The following is a 17,490-nucleotide window of genomic DNA, read 5'->3' as shown; positions in this document are numbered from 1 at the left end:
TCCTATAGCAAACCCCAAACAGCTGGTGGGAGCTACAATATACATGTCAGAAAGACGATTTAAAATCACTGCGTTAAAGCAAATCCATTTTATCCCTGGGCAAGTTGTTCCAATGGTTAATTATACTCACTTATCTCTAGACCTCAGCTTTTAGCCACTAGAGYTTGTTATGCCTCTGGTGCTCAGCCAGAGAAACCCTAGCTCCCTTGTATTTAACTGTGGTGCCACATAACTCCTCACCAAAACACCATTATATGAGTCTAGTCATCCACCTCGCATATAAAGAAGTTATCCCCGTATTCAGTTGACAAGAAATTCACTGCTGCACCAAGTCTTTTTCCCAGAACAGCCTTATTCTTTAATGTAAAGTGCAGGCAAACCACAAATCAGAAGCGTTGCTCTGCCCTTGCTTGGGCTCCAGCCCTGCCCTCACCTGGAGAACGTTCTCCAGTTTGTGAAGTCTTACCACTTCTCCTACTTTTTATTGCTACCAGCCAAAAAATGGTCTTTGGTGGCACAGCCTCCAAAATCGCTATGATTTTTATTGTGTTAGGTAACCTGCTAAAATCACTTCTACCAGTTAATTAATTTTAAAGCTACTTAGTCTTGTTTGTGCCAGGATTTAGCCCAGTTATTTAGTCCCCACTCCAGCACAGGGCCAGATGGGACCAGCTGGGTGGCTTGTTAAGGTCTTCACAGGTCTCCAAAGCTGAAAAATCATCAGACCTCAAACTCCTGGGGGTTCTTTTGCCCTAACTTTTATTTTACTCAATATTATTTGCCTATTTCTGCCTGAAATCACATCGAAATGTCTTTCAAGTTATTACAGCATCTTCCTAGCTGCTGAAGTACCACATAGACAACTATGCAGAGCAAAATCTGTTCTGAACTACGTATAAATTATTTTATGTCTTTCAGCTAGCTTGGAGAGCCAACACTTATTAAATGTGGGTTGTGACATGTTTGGAAATATTTCTCCCATAATCAGTAAATTTATTACATTTATTTCACTCATGCTTAGTTTTTACCTATCATATAGGCTGTGACTTTGTGTAGTAATCTTTACTTAAACAGTGCTTTGTACCTAATAACGAAAGACCGAAATAGTCTTTGTATTTCAGAACTGCAAGATGAACATAGACTGGAAACTGCTGACACAGATGTGAAAGGAAGACTGCAGCTTTCCACGACACATGGCATGTCTTTTACCAAACAGGAGAAAAGCACCTAAGACACCGGTTGTCGGACTGGGAAAACTTATTTCTTATTTAGGGAACCCTGCAAGTGTATGTTACATTTTACAAACAAGTACAAAAGGAAGTTCTGTCTTAGAGGAGCATAAAATTCAGGACAAATACAATTCAAGGGAAAGAGGAAGAGGTGCTGTTCCCAAATGCTGACCAAAATTTGCAGCTTTCATCAGAGCAGAGGTTTTAAGGAAGATTTTGATATCATCCCTGTGATAGATAACGCCACATTTATGGCTAGTTTTCAGTTCCCTCCTCCTTTGTTGCTAGTCTATTTTACCATTTACTTCTAAAATAACTCTTTCCCCCCTTTTCCTTCTCCCAAGTCTTTTCCAGATGGGGGGCTTCCCTCACCTCCTTGCATGGGACAGGCCGTCCCCGGATCGGGTTTGCTGGGGCACTGGGGAGAGTCAAGAACATTGGGCCTGTCGTGAGATGTGGGAGACGTCACGTTGAGGGCAGCACCTCCGGCCCCTCCAGGTTGCTGCTGGAGCCACCCCTGAAAGAAAGAAAGAAACAGAGGCAGATGGATGCTGTCCAAAACAGCATGAATGGGTGCAACTGAAGAAAGCAATCCTGGGAACACAGGTGAACACATTTGTCCAGAGTCCCCTCTGCCAAAGGTCATAACCAGAAGGATCCCCCAGAAGTAAAGAGTGACAGCCCCACCCCAGAGCCGGAGGGGTGAAGGGCTCTGCTCGTTCAGTAAAACTCCCTCCTAGAAGTGGCCCTAGGAGGCGAACCTGATGCAGAGAAACTCCCATCTGTCTTTACCAGTAYGGACCACTGCATTGTGGAAAAATCTCCCTTGATCCTATATCTGTGCATAAACCAGAGGGGTTCAACCGTGAGCGCAGGGACAGCCCAGTRGAGCCCCAGTGTGCCCTGTCCTAATTTCAGTGCTACGGTTGTGACAAACTTCAGTGCCTCTGCCAAAGGCAAAAAAAGAAAGAGTCCTGGACAGCAGTTAGTAGCTTTAGCAGTGAAAAGGGGAGGAGGAARCCAGCCACGTCCTTCTGGTGACCAGCGGAAAGCCCTGGCCTACAGGGTGAAACATTACAAATACAGTACAAATAATGATCCAGTTTTCTCAGCCTCTGCAGTCTTTCTTACTGCAACAGCCTCAGCTGAAACAATGCTTTCGGCCTGATTTCCCAGTCAGCCTGGGCTCTGCTTGAAGAGGAGGGCTGATCCTGAYGCGGGTAGTGATTCAGAGCTGCTCAGCTTTGGAAGAATTTAGAAGAACATAAAAGGATAACATTAATTTATGTCAGAGTTCCATGGGGATCTTCCTTCAGCAGAAAATCGTGTGTGCTGGAGACCTGCCTCTCTGCATTTCCTCCTTATCCTCCGCATGTCCTGCTCCACAGGACACACTTGGCATGCACTTTTCTTCACATAACACTGAGGCTAGTGCAGGAAATGCTGTTATGTTTCCTTATTATATTTTGCAAAGAATCCTCCTGCTTAAAGGAAATGCACCTGATCACCTCCATCAGCCATACAAATCACAGAGACCTGACATGTAGTCCAAAACTGTAACCCAAACAGATCAGGTGYATGCCAGGTTGGACTGTATGCCAAGTAAGTTTTTTATTATCAGCCAATAAAAAGCTATTAAAAATAGATGACACATTCACTAACTTCACTAGAGCATAGCCCACTTTTTAGCTGTTGATCTGGCTTTGTATTTCTGTATCAGAGGTACATAAATGGGCCAAAAGTGACCGGGAGTTTCCTGGCAGAAGAATAGTAGTTGGCTGATGTGTAACAACTCCCACAGATTCTGTGCTAAATTGCCTCAGCAGGGATGGACAATCTTTTCTCCTGCCTCCACTTGTGGCTGCCTGAATACTGTGTTTGAAAGCCCTATTATTGGATGTACACTCTGCCGCGACATCTGTGGCAGCGGGAGCTCTGGATGGTGCTGGAAGTGGAGAGTGGATCGGAGCAGAGAGGAAAAATTCTAACTCAGAAGTAGATGCAATGTGGAGAGTGGCTGTGATTTTTTCAGGACTGCCTGAGGGGTTTGAATGACCAATGCCTACTTAATTGGGCATTATAATTCTTCCAAGCATCTTTGAAAATCTCTGCCAAGATTTACAAAGCATTAATTTGCATGGGCAACCTTGGGGAGCAGCCTATTCTACCTCAATGCACAGTACAAGCACCACGCTAATGGAGAAAACCTCTTTTCCGGTCAAAATAATGAGTTTTGTGACTAAGACATCTCTATTTCTAACCTGCCCTTATGTCCTCAGTTATATTCTCTCTATACTTTCATGCGAAGATTGTCCCATATCCGATTAGTATTTGCATGTCTCGGATTAAACTACACTCCCGTACACAGTCTAAAAGACCTCCAGTCTTATTTCCACCATTTACTGTACTTTCCACTGTGCCTGGGAGTTAAAATCTCCCAAATAATACAGCCTTGCCATTTTGCCTGCTTTTTTTACTTGAGCAATGATTTTACACTCCAATTCATTTYAGATGAGCAGCCTGCAAGATTCACCTAAGCAGTTTACTTCCTGAAATATTTCTAGTATCAGACAGTTATCACCCTTTACCATTACAATACCCTTGCATTTCTATAATCGCAGATAACATGATAACATGCTGCTGCTCTTCCTTTTCCTCACTCTGCATATCCCCTCTGACCCATTGCTGTCCCTCCAAACCAAGGGTTTCACAAGGGCTGGTGTTGAACCCCTGGTACAACAGGCAGAGCACGGGTTACTGGCTTCACACCTGCCATGAGGAGCCAACCCAGCCTTCCCCAGCGCCAGCCGAAGGCAGTTCACAGCATCACTGCTCTGACAGCAAAACAGCTAGCAGAGCATTAACAACCATGTAAGGGATAAATGAGCTTGATGTCATCCTTGCCAGTCTTTATGTGAGGAAAGTGATACTGTGTTAGAGATAAAGATATTCTACTTTCACACCACTGTTGGGTGAAGATTGAATTTGCACCGTGTCTCGCAGTGTGGCCACTTTTTTGTTATGTCTTCTATTTCTTCCCTTACAACGCTACCTTGCAAGTGACAATATCTTTGCATAAGAGCCCTCCTCTTCTTCCCTTCATTTGCCAAACATGAGAAACTAAAGGCTGAACTASATCCTCAGGTAGCATAATCTATATTTCTCCCTTTTCTTCAGCAAAGCAACACCAATTTGTCCTTTCTACAAACGTCGTGCCTGTGGGATAGCCCACAGGGTCCTGGGAGCAGCCGATGCCTGGCGGGCTGCACTGCAGCACTGCGGCGCAGCATGATGCACTGCACTGGAAAGCTATACTGGATGGCACATGACGGACGGGTGCTGCCTGCAGACAGGTTTGCAGACAAAGCGATGGCTCCATGGAAACCGCGCAAGAACAAAAGTGCCCCAGTCACAGCCTAAAACGGAAGTTGTGCGACAGCCTGCGAAGTGCACCCCAAGTCCTTACCTTTGCCTTGCCGAGCTCCCCAGAGCTGCAACCCCTGCCATGCTGCAGTGAACGGCGAAACGCCCGAGGATTTCCGTGGGGTCAGGATTTTGCTCCTTGCCTCTGATAAAGAAAACAAATCAGGAATCAGAACAAGCAGATACTGATTTTGTGCAGGATTGTGTTTTCTATCCCAGAGTTGACGATGTAATAACAGGGAAACATGGAAACATAGACAAAGATGAGAACACTTATTCTTTAGTAGGTGTCACATAGGACTAAAAAATAGCTTATTAGAAGGGTGATAAAATAGGAGTTAAGAGAAATAATTTGCTCTCTGGAGGCTTAGGGGTATTTCAGGGAAGTAACAGTGTATGTTTGAATTTTTTATGCTCTTACCTGTGTATTGATTATTGGTGCTGCTGGAGATGAGGTACTTGTCTAAAAGAAACTTCAGTCCGACCGGGTATGGCTGTTCTTACTGGCTCTTTCTTTTCATATCCAATGTTAGCCAAATCTTGATCTAATCGGTTTTAAGACAACTGCATGGAGCTATATCAACTTATTCCACCTAATGGCCTGTACCTGTATCTTTTTTGTCCTGTGGTTGTAGTGCAGGCTGCAGGAGGATTCAGGCTGTACCAGCTGGCAGCCAACATGCGAAATGTGATATGCCGTGTCGCCTTTTGTTAGGAACCAGTGCAATGTGGTGTCACTGTTAATGCTGTAGCTTTAGCTGCCCTAGGTACAGAATTATTGAAGAAGGTCAGCTGCATTTATTTGTAAGTGGGTGATTATGTGGTATTTATAGAACTTGTGGGTTTTTCCCCACATGACATTTTGATAATTCAATATTTACCATAATTCAATATTTACCGCATACCTGATAAGTATGAGGAATCCACTACTAGCAATTCTAATACTGCTTGTCTTGATATCATAAACCCACAGTATGAAATTGCCAGTTCTTTTTCCTCTTCAGTGGCTCTGAGTCTCAGTGACAGATGAATACAAAACAGATGGGACAGTGGCAGAACCTCATTACATGGACCCTACAGGCATCAAGCTGCCTGTGATATCGAATAGATTAGTGTCATATAACGCTGGACTTTATATTTTGCTGTTGGAAGATACACATCTTTAGAGTTCCAGCAGTCTTTCATCTTGTCCTCTCCAACTGTCAGCATCCTTATTCTGATTTTGACATTATGCCGAAGATGCACTTAAAAAGCTGCGTGTATGTATTGTGTCTCTGTCAGCTTCTTGTGATCAGCTTCAAAATAGCCAGTGTAATAGCCAGGAAAAGGCCTTTTGAATCACTACAATTAAAATCAGTCCAAAATGCTAAAACTTTGACAGCATGAGTATTGTCACACTAGATTTTTGTTACGTGTGCTTTTTAGTTTGCTATTATCTTGCATACAATTTTTTAATAGTCTTATTACTTTGGAAGTATCTGTTTATATTTGGCCATATTAGCACATTTGACATCTCCCTTCAGTCTAAGAGATCCCTGCAAGCTATCCTCTAAGTGTCCACAGCAAAGGAATGCCATTGAAAAACAATTTATTTACTTTCTGGCAAAAGCTCTCTTTGCTTATTCCACAGCAGACATAGGATGTTTCCAAGAGATACTGCAGTTACACAAATAAGCCAGCTTCCTGCATGACCAGTCACAGCATGTGCAGCCACCCATGACAGGTCTGTCCTGCCCCTCCATGCCACATGGCACCTCCAGTGCTTCCTTTGGTATCTAAAGAGACAGGAAACAACCAGGAGGCACAGGGGCATTAGGAACATGATCGCTAGATGTTAGCTCCTGGGCTTTTTTATTGGTGTTACAACTCTCCACATGTGATTTTTCCTTCTTGCATCCCTGCTGTTCACCCTTCCCGGCTGCATGGTAGCGCGGCTGGTCACTGCCCTGGTCTGCAAGGCACTCCTGTGCAGCACGCATTGGCTGTTCGCATGGAGAGTCTCTGTGGCATGGGGAYGCCACCAAGGCTGGGAAACATGGCCCAGCCTCCTCCTTGGTTCTGTTTTTTCTCTCCTGTTCTCCTAAGGGATCTTGGTGACAGAGGAAGGGATTATGAGGCCTTTGCTGAGGGGATGGCAGAGCCTGTCTGACCAGCTCTCCCCTCCCTATGATGTCTGGCTCAGCAGAGGTTCTGGTAAGTAGAGATAGGTGAACTCCAGAAAGCATTCAAGTTTTTTTTTCCTCCCTTTGGAGGCTTATATGGTCTGCCAAACCTTTCTGGTGTCAGCTGAATAGTCCAAGGATCTGATAAACCAGCCTCTCTCAAGATGTTTCTGGTCCATCCAGCTTTCAGGCATGATCCAAACACCATGAGAACAGCTTCCCTGAAGCATCTTGTCACTTCTGATTCCCAKCATGGCTGAAACCAGACAGTGCTGAGACATGTGAAAAAAAAAACTTTTAAAATTAACTGTTTGAACCTGGGTTCAGACATTCTGGTAGTGGCCTGGGAATTGCTTTGATATTGCAATCTGCACCAAGTGTGCAAGTTTACTTCTCTTGCCCTGCCTCTTGCAGCACTGCCAGGTTTGGCTCCTAAGTGCTACTTTCCCAAGGAAGGCAAGGTGGGTACGCACCCACACAGTGCTCATGGGCTCCAGATAGCATGAAATTGGGAATTAAAATCCCAAAGCAAGTCAGCAATTTAAGAAATACAGTGTTGTACATTATAAAACAAGCATAAAATAATCCCATATTTAGCTGGCCTCTCCAACTGCCAGTTTATGCAGTGAAGCCAGGGCTTTAGGTTGATCCATCAGAGCCACAGATTTAAAAAGCAAGTTTCTCACTAGCATGTATAAGAAACAAAGCATTAGAAACAGATGACTAATAAGTTTTGACAAGGTTTTCTTTTTGGTCCGATTTAACAAAAGAATAATTATCACCTTGAGGAACCAAAAGACTGCATCAGGCAGGTCAACATTGTATTTAGGAGAATGACTATCCTTCCCTGTATATTCAAAGGCCAGAAACCATCAGAAGTGACTGACAGTTCCCACCTTGGGATGAGAAGAGAGCTCCAGGCACCCCGTGGCACTAGAATGCGTTAGCTGTGGTGTGTGCACAGAGCCTCCAAGTACTGGACACACAAGCACATGCTTTACTTTAAAATCTTCACTTGAATTGGGCTCCCCACATATTTAGGAAGAGCAGCCAGGTGTTTCGTTACTTTACTGAGCCAGTTCCACAAAGACTGACAGTCTGATTGTAATTTATATCCTTATGTCCTTTCTATACCTTGTATAAATACAATTCATTCCCACTTTTAGGACTCTTTGCATAGCAAACATATACATATAGATAGATACACACACACACACACACACACACACACACACACAAATTTTAGTACTCTGCATTTCTTTCCAACAGTGTCTGGTCTTATGTTAGCCCTCCAGGAGAACGAAAACTGCTACATGTCAATGAGAAGAAAGAATAAAATTCTGGGAGTTTCTTCTTCTAACTCTCACTGAGGCTCCAACAGGTATCCAATATCCGTTTACTCTGAGGAGACATGTGAAACCTCTTGTCTACAGGCATTTGTTCCTGAGAACTGGGGGCTTCACCAGAGGCAGTTCTGGCATCGACTTTGTCCTTTCCATGGCTGCCTGCTAACTTGCCTTTTTCTCTCTCCAGGGCCTGAAGAGAAGGTACCGTGATGATGAGTATAGTGCACATAAGTTGATGCAACTGGGGAATTTTCATCCATTTTTGAGTGCGGCAGCATGGATGTGCGTCTGTCCTTCTGTCTCTTTCTAAACCCTTCCTAATTTTTAATCAAACCTACAAGGCAATCTTTACACATGACAAAGAAACCTGTGCTTTTTCTTTTTTCTTTTTCTTTTTTTTTTTTTTTTACACATAGGAATAATATACATGTCTTCAGATAACATGATTATTACCATCCAATTCAATGAACACTGAACAGTTAGTTCATTGCTTTTTTTTGTCTGCAGCTAGCAACACAGTGATTTTATTTTCCATTGATCAGATCCACAGACACCCTTCAGAAAATTTCACAACAAAAGAAAGAGAGGCAGTGCAGTACTTAGGTCTATACCTGTACACAATGTAAGCACAAGTGTTTGCCTTTTTTTTTTTTTTTTTTTTTTTACCTCTTGCAGTAGGATTGAGATAGGAAAAGCCATTATCTTTACAAAATGCTTAATAACACGTACTCTGGCTTTCCATTGCAAACTCTCTGCTTCTCAGCTTTGTTTTTGATGTGACTTGCTTCACTGCCTATCCAACTCTTCCAACTCTGTTCTCTGGCAGCAGCTAGCATATCTGTGCATCTGAGTCTGTTAGTGCCTTTTACAAACATGCAGAATAGTTGATGAAATGGCAATCACTATTTTGGAAAAGGGGATGGTTCCCAACAGCAGAACAACTGACATGAGATCATTTGATTAAAGTACATGCATGTAGTGGGACATGTTCTCTGTTGCCAGGTAGCCTTTGTGTTGCTAGTGGGGAGGAATAAAATTTTTCCAGGCGAGCTGTCTTTTTCAAAGTGTAGCAGGATGTCTGCCTCATGTCCCTGTTGCCTGGCACAAGTTCACTGCACAGTTATTTCTATCCTGAAGAAAAGCAGACTGGTCTGACATTGCAGAAAGTGTTACCGTTCCCATAGCCTACCGCCAGCTTCTGCATGAATTCCTCCATTTCTCCAGGTGGACTGTTGCCTCACTTCTGAAGGCCGAGTTATCATCTGAATGTATTAGGCAACTGCATTCAGCATTATCTAACATAAAAAATAATTCCCAGTCATTCAATGGCTGCAATGAATTCAATGAATTCAGGGCATTCAAAACAGGGGATTGCGACAAACTTATGCTTGAAGACTGCTAAAGTGACTGTATGTATTTCTGGAAGGAAAGCTGCAGACGATCCATTCTGCCACTGTAGTTAGATCTAAATATAGTCACATCTAAGCMAAATTAGACTACATAGCTGCATCTTTTGACCTCTAAATAACTTTAAACATCTTGTGTCTGATCCAAATTCTATTACTCTCATTTTTTCCATCAATGTAAAACAACTGCGATGGRTCTGCTACAGAACAGCAGGATTTCAGACCCTTTTGTAGTAAGGAGGTGCCATGAGAAATGTTAGAAGGAAAGGAATCACATGTTCTCCAAGACCAGCCCTTGGGAGAAGCACAAAACATCAAGTAAACCTACTTTCCACTTCTTCACAATCATCTGGCTCTTCAAAATCAAAATAAACTGCAATCAAGTGCAAAATGCAGGAGATGTGGCTACTTTATATTTTCCCCGTTGTTCTAGATCTGSAGTTAATCTATGTTTTTACATCTGACATGAGAATCCAACGCAGAACAGAAAACATGTCAAAATTATTGCTGAGAGAAGATAGGGAAAAATTATTTGCAGATAAATCGTAGGGGAGGGTAAATAATAAGCTTTGCAGTGGAAAGTGCAAGTCAATGAATTTCAGTGAATGCAAAATTCAACTTTGATTTTTTCCAGTGTTAAAAGTCAGAATAAAAAAAGGGGGTGATTTATAATATCAAAGCAGCATCATATGTAAGAGATTAATTAATCCTGAAAGTTTAGCCAAAAAATTAATGGATGGATGCTTCTGTATCTGCCACAATGCAAGAAACTAGAAGCAATAACATACTACAGCTACCAACATGAAGATTAACAAAGAAAAATGTAGTACAAAAGGAGCCAGACAAAACTGGCTTCTGTCTTTTCATTAATAGTGACCCAACTTCGCTTTTGGAGCACCACTCAAACATGGGTCTCCCATCAACACTTTGCATTGACAGAGAAAATAAGAGAAAAGATGGACCAGTCATTCATCCGAATTGAATCAAGTTATTTTTACAGCAGTGAAAGGCCCATGAATGAAGAGACAGACTAGCATGGCTGAACTCATGTCTGCCCACATCTGTGTGTAAAGACACTGAAAAAAATGCCATGTTTTCTTGAGGCTATGCTGGGTAAAAACCACAGTGAAGACAAACTTTAGCTTAACTGTGAGAGAAAATCCCCACCTGCAATAAAATTGAATATATTTTTATATAAGAATAACTAATATATATTACTTGCCATAAAGGAGGAAATTCAGGGCTTTTAGTTTTTATTACCAAGAATAAGGTCTTTTTTGGTTAGGGTGAAGTTTAGACTAGATAAACATAGCCAGTGTCTCAATCAAGTTTTTAAATTGTATTAGGCTGATTAAACCGAGCCAACAGGTCAAGTATACATTTAATTTGTGCATGTGGGAGAGGTCTTCCAGGCTAAACCTTGCAAGAAGTTACCTACTGAGGTACTTGCTAAGCGATTCTGAGAATGAACACCTACTATATGCAGTATTTCATAAAATGTTCACTTTGGCATAACCTCCAAAGTGGATGTTTCATGAGGCATATGAAAAAAAACCATCAACCCCATCCCCAAAATAACAATTAGCACCTTCCAAGAAAGTTTTAGTAACAAGCTGTGGCAATATCAATGCTATAGTCAGCACAGCGCAGCCCATATGCCAACATGGAGCACACCTTCTCCTGTGTGCACTATTCAGTCCTCTTGTCCCAACAGCAGCAAAATCTTGCTTAAAAGATGAACCTTGCAAGATGCCCAATTGTGGTTATTTAACATTGATATGATAAGCAAGACCTGAAGTAGTGGATGTAGCCCCAAAGTACTGACCAAGCCAAAACTACACAAAACAAAAAACAAGGCAAGAAAGCAATGTGTGAGAAAGCCATTTTTCTTAACTGTATTTCAGTGTGTAGCAGGAAAAGAAAAGGGAAGCAAACAAATATCAGCTGTGGYGGAAAAACAAAATAAAAGAGAAAACTGTATAAAGCACAAAGGCAAAAAGGTATTCAACCATGTCAAGTCCTATGTATTATTCAAGGGATGGGGGAATTAGAAGTTATTCCCTCCACAGAGGCAAGGAGTCAAGAGAACTACATACTTTTATACTAATTATGCCTCTTCAGTTTCGGCAACAAGAAAGCACGCATATAACTTGTATACTACATACCACAATATATGTTTCCACCTGCATGAATTAATGGAGATTTTTTTTTTCCCCCCATGGAATGGTGGACCTGCTTCTTTCTAAACATGATCATTCCCAGTTTGTTTTTGGTAGTCTGCTGAATTACCCACATTTCTCTGCTGATAGCTCTGCTGTCTGGGGCAGGCGGGTATTAAACCCAGATGCAAGTTTTGGCTAACCTACCAAGAAGTATTTTCCCTTTCCCCACTTGATGAAAATCTCTCTTGGATTTACTGGAAAAGCAGATGAGAGTCAGCACTTGTAGCTGACTTCTAGGGCACCCGGGCATGCCACAGGATCTCCAAGCTACCTGGTGAGGTGACAGACTTTCACAGAGGGGAATTTTTCCCCCCCAGTAAAGTTATCAAGTAGCTCCCCCTATGTGATCATCAGCTGGGATGTAATACATAGCAGAATGCACTTAACGCAAAGCTGACCTAAGCTTTACATTTTGTGTCTGGAGTGAGGGCAGCGTGTAGCAGTTTTGCCCTCTACTGGCCAGAGCCACTCGTGGGGTCCCCCAGAGACCAGCGCCAGGGAAGGGGGGGGCTGTGCCAGCACCATCGCAGGGTTGCTGCTGCTGCCCCGAGCATCTCTGAAACCCCCGGGCCRCTCCTCAGGCCGTCAGAGCAAGGGGGCCCTGAAAGCTCCTGGCACCACCTGCATTTCATGGGCCATGGGACTGTTTAACCATGGGGCTGGGGAGTGAAGGTTGACAACCTGAGGCTGTGGGCAACTCATACAAGATCTGTTTACACTTAGCACGACCAGCACTTGCAAAAGAGATGACTGAATTCGAGTACCTCCTTGTGAGTGTTCAGCTGCGACATCACTGACAGATCCCAAACTGCAGAAAACCCTGAGCATTTACCCACTTACACTGAGGCATCTGAAACTTACCAAGACACTTCTTGAGTCCGTTTGATCTCAGATTCAAGAGTTAGTGGAAAGTGTCCATCACCAGAAGCAGCTGTACTAAAAAGCTACCAAAAGAATAGAATAACAATTCTAAATTTCATGCAGCCACAATCCCCTCCCCCTGCAATACTGATTTCTGCCCCGGCCCTGTAAAATGTTAGAGAGAAATGGACCAAATCAAACAATCATAAGTAAAATCACATCCTACTGGAATGCTTTTACCAGATTCATCACAGTCCTCACTTTATTCCAGGTCTTTTCTTTTGCACAAACCGTTATCATTGAACACTGTAATTACACATTTCAAAATCACATTGCATTACTGGCAGCCATCTACCACTGAGTAGGTAGAGGCAAGGTGCTGGGACACAGATCATGCACTTCATAAACGCAGCACTTTGCCTACATGGCTGTCATTTGCTTTCAAGTGCTGGGGTTGTTTTGTCCCTTCCCTTTACCTTTCTCCCACTCCTTTTCACCGACATATGTTTGTTTTGTTCCACTCTCGGAATGCCGTAAGGCAGTAAAAGTGTAGCTGTGATGAACGTGTGTTTATCTAGCTTAAAACTGGTTACCTCGGCAACAGCAAGCAATGCTCTCCAACATTCTTCTGTCTTCATTTGCTCTTGTTTTTGTAGTGGTTTGCATGACTTGGATAATAGATATGCATACTAAGTATGCCATCAACACTGATTCCAGCAAACAGACATAGCATGAATAGAAGAGTTGGCTCGGCTCAGCTTGTAAACTGGCAGAAGCCTGCGGGTTGCCAAGGACCCCAAAGAAGTGCCCGGCACCTTGGCAACAGCTCACCCTCTGGTTCAAAGGAGCCACGTACCCTTGCAACAGCGAACACGCGCTTTGACGGGAAGTTCGCAAATCCGCAACTTCGCAGTTCTGTTGCACTTACAGCTCCATTAGACGGTGACCCTTTGAGGATTAGATTTCAATTAGAAGAATTGTATTATTAGTTTGATTGCACATTCAGCCAGTATCTGAGCAGCATCAATAAYTTGTGTTGTGCAGTGGGACATGGGTACTTACTGCTATTTTTTGCAAAACCAAAGAACTATATATGCAGCACATGCTTATTTCCAGCACTTCTAGTTAACAACTGGCAACGTATACCAACTCTGGGTGCATCAGTCAGACACTTCGTGTGTGTTTACACTTTAGATTTTCTTCAGCAATGAAGTCAGCTTAAAGTTTCCCACCATTACTTGCCCAGGTGCACATTCTAGCTTCTCCTTATGGAAGGGATTTTTCTCTTAATTCAGACCACTGGAGTGACTCACTTTACAGTGGATGCCCACGGACACTTGTGTSAGCACAACCCACAGGGTCATGAACTGTGTGACAGGAACAGGCGTAAGTGGCCCCAGGCGGGAGATGGGACAAACTTCTAAGCCAGTTTCACTGCCAAAAACCAGACTGATAATCAGAACACGATAAAAAGCAGTTATCAATACAGTATTTTCCTTTGTAAAATTAATCAAGTATGTTCCCCCAGCCTTTTCTCTAACACCCTGACAAAGCACCTTCTAGCATATTTAAGAAGTAAAAAACAAAATATGGCAGCCATGCACTTGCATTTAAGATAAACATTCTTCAGTACTTGCAAGATCAAACTTCTGAAGTGTTACAGGAGAAAAAAATGCTTTAGGAATATAATGATTTAGTACCATTAGTAAGTGTATAGCTAGTTCACACCCAGAACACTACAGGTAAAAAAAGCTGCATTCCTCCATTTTAGAGTCACAATTGGCATGAATAAAGCATATTTAGTGTTAGGTAGAATATTCCAGTTTTGGTACAGAACAACTTTTTTAATATCGTACGCAGGAACTTAACAATTTGTAGGTAAGATAATCATACTACTTCCGTACTCGGTCACATTTCAAAGTCACCCAAGCATACCTTATCTAATTATTTTTTACAACATTATGCAGTATTATTCCCATGATTTAATTCTGTCTGAGACCATTAGACGCTGTTGTACCATAAGTAAACAATTACAACATTGACCCAAGTTCTAGGAGGGCTTAGGCAGGCAAGTGCCTTTGACATCCATCAGAGGGTAATTTTTTTTTTTTATTTGATTTAGAGCCTCTCTAGAAAAAGATAATTGACTTACCTACCAGCTTTCAAGGACTAGCTTAAAGTCTGATTTAAACTAGGACACACAGCACATCTCAGAAAAAAGAAAATAAAAAGAACGCACAGAACACCAACGTTAGCTGTGTAAGATAAAATAGGTAGAATAGGCAATGTTAAAACAGACTCATTTGGACGGTAAAAAAAATGAAAGAATTAGGTAGAGATAGAGAGAAGGACATAGTCTCTGGGAATACAGCATGCAAACAGGGGATGCAGATTTAGAAAGTTCTCTTACTGCAAATACTCGTGCCCTGGACAAGTACACTTTGGAGTCACAATTCCTCAAGAGGGCGTCTCCTATAGGAATCATAATTCTTCAGTGCAAATTCACTATAGAATAGGCAGAATTTTCAGACTTATTGCTTGCTCCAGATGACAGTAATAGAAGTTTCAAAATTAACATTAGGTGAAAAATCGAAGGTAAAGAACCTTTTCTACTCTACAAGGACAAACAGAAAGGACACAGGGTACAAGCCTAATGCAGACACTGGGATACCTGCTCTGATGGTGAACCACTGGCTACTGAAAACAGCAGGTCGAGTAACTGTGGGACATCAGGCTGCTTCTTTTGTGTGGGGGTGGTTTACTAAAGCTATGTTACTCCTTCCAGCACGTGTACTGTACAAGCTGTGCTTGTGCAAGGTAGGCAATCACACAATGGGTGGACACATATATGAAGATATAAGTAGCACAAACGGCCCTTAGAGCTGCATAGCAGCTCTGTGGCTCAGAGAACAAGGAGGTCCCTCTTGTGCTGCTTTTTTTCTGCACGATTCTCCACCTSCTCATTAGAAATGACTCAAATGGATATTGGGAAATGCCCTTGTTATGCTCAAAAGGATGAGCAGGAGCTACGTGCTGTGAAGGCGTGCACTGCACTCTCTGCTTGCCTGCAGGGTCGATTAGTGCACACAGCAGCAAATCCCCTGCACCTGCAAGGATGATGGGTCAAGGGCATTTCTGAAAGTCACATTTGGTGCACGAGGGCCTCTCTCAAAAAGGCTGAAGTGGAACGAACATGGCATCCCTTCTGGAAAACAATGGCTTTATGATGAGTTCAAGATGAGAATGGATTACATTTTAAGGTTACAATAGCAATCTAAAAACCTCCCATCAGGACCTGTGGATCCAAATATTGGATTTTCTTACTATCTATCAATAATTATTTTGGTGGGAAACATACATAGTTAACAGGGCTTTCTGACTTTGGCTGCTAGTTCTACTGTGAAGTCAAAACAGCAATTGCAAAATCTGCAAAAACAGATTAAATCCAGGCCGACAGACATTGATAATACTTCTGAATTTTTGAGACCCTCTCCTGCAGGTAACAAATAATTATTTGCCACAGAGCTCCCTCCTCCAATGTCTTCAACAGGGATTTTCAGCCACCTGTCACTTGCGCATTCCTGCACYTTCCCACCTGCTCTGGTCCCCTCACCCTTCTACTCTAACTCTGCTGGGTAGCTGATCCTCTTCAACTCTGCCCATGCTGCTTGTTGCCATCCCACTGATGGCTGCGCATGCGCATTCCCATCCTCCTCCTCCCCTTCCTCTCATCTCTGTTACTTCCGAGCTCTTTCTCTCCACAAAGCCCAAGTCTCAGTCAGCCAGTTGGCACCACTAAATTAGCCGTGATACACAGTCCTTGCTAAAAGATGACACTACTCACAGGGCCAGTTTCTAAACTTGGAAATGTTACATCAGTTGAGAAATCAAAGAAACATATAGGGAGAGGGGAGGAAAAAAAAAAGTTTCTGTATAGAGCACCCATGATCAGATTGGTGGATCAGAGCACAGTAAATGATCTCTAGAGAGAGAAATCTTCCAAGTCATCACCACAGGATCTAAATATCTTCAAAGATGACTTACTTTTTTTTTAAATTATTATATATATATTTTTAAAAACCCAGAGCACTCTTAAGTGAAGACCCAAATTATTAATGTCCTGCTGGCTTCGAAGGCCTCAGTTACATCAAAGGTGCAATCCTGCAGTCAAAGGTTACGAATTCCTGTAATTGTAAGGTATTATACTGATTTTTTTTTATTTTTTAAAAAGATCAAAATGTGGTGTTTCTTGGGAAAGAAAAGTCTGTATTTTTCCCTAAAAACACAATATGATACAATCTTGGAAGTTTCTAGAAGTGGATGAACCTGGGAAAAAGCATTAGAACAGRACACTTAATTATAAGAAAAAAAATCAAACCACTGCAGACAGATATTCCAGAATGAGCTAAAGGTGCAYTCCACTGGTCCAAGGTCAAAAACAAAATACCTTAGGGCTGCAACTCTTCTGCAATGCTAAAGCTCAACAGATGGACTTCATAATATATGTTGATAAAGAATGATAGCAGTAAACTTTAACTGTCAAGTATATTTAAAGAAAAAAAATACATAAACCATTCTGACATACTTAAGAATCCAAGCTTCATTTGCAAAAGTGTAAGTCCATAATTCATGTACATGGCCTCTGAAATGAGTGGCAAAAATTCTATTAATGTCTTCAGAAAGAGTTTGACTAGACACGCTTCCCTCTCTCTTCCCAAAGAGATATCAAGTACATTTATCCCACCAACTTCAATATGGATGGATTTTGCTTTATGGGTAAATTGAAGCTGGTTTCTCCACTAGTTTGAGAGAGGAGAAAAAGAGAAAGCTCCTGTTTAATG

At 42.2% G+C, this 17,490-nt stretch overlaps 2 long non-coding RNA genes across 3 annotated transcripts; both read right to left on the bottom strand.

The window, feature by feature from the left end:
* Positions 1–391: 391 nt before the first annotated feature.
* Positions 392–7,262, bottom strand: LOC112971369. Its single transcript, XR_003255322.1, has 3 exons — positions 5,074–7,262; positions 4,696–4,797; positions 392–1,746 (listed from the first exon to the last, which is right to left on the bottom strand). It is a non-coding gene; the product is annotated as an uncharacterized LOC112971369 (long non-coding RNA).
* Positions 7,263–8,801: 1,539 nt separating this feature from the next.
* Positions 8,802–13,741, bottom strand: LOC112971370. 2 transcript variants are annotated; one of them, XR_003255323.1, is made up of 3 exons: positions 13,243–13,741; positions 12,650–12,732; positions 8,802–9,455 (listed from the first exon to the last, which is right to left on the bottom strand). It is a non-coding gene; the product is annotated as an uncharacterized LOC112971370 (long non-coding RNA). The 2 variants fall into 2 exon arrangements; XR_003255324.1 differs by having other exon boundaries at positions 13,506–13,741.
* Positions 13,742–17,490: the final 3,749 nt, after the last annotated feature.

This window comes from Apteryx rowi, unplaced genomic scaffold, assembly GCF_003343035.1.
Source record: "Apteryx rowi isolate R43461 unplaced genomic scaffold, aptRow1 scaffold_438, whole genome shotgun sequence".
Lineage (NCBI taxonomy): Eukaryota > Metazoa > Chordata > Aves > Apterygiformes > Apterygidae > Apteryx > Apteryx rowi.
The sequence above is the reverse complement of the archived record's forward strand: the minus strand, read 5'-3'. Positions and strand labels throughout refer to the sequence as shown.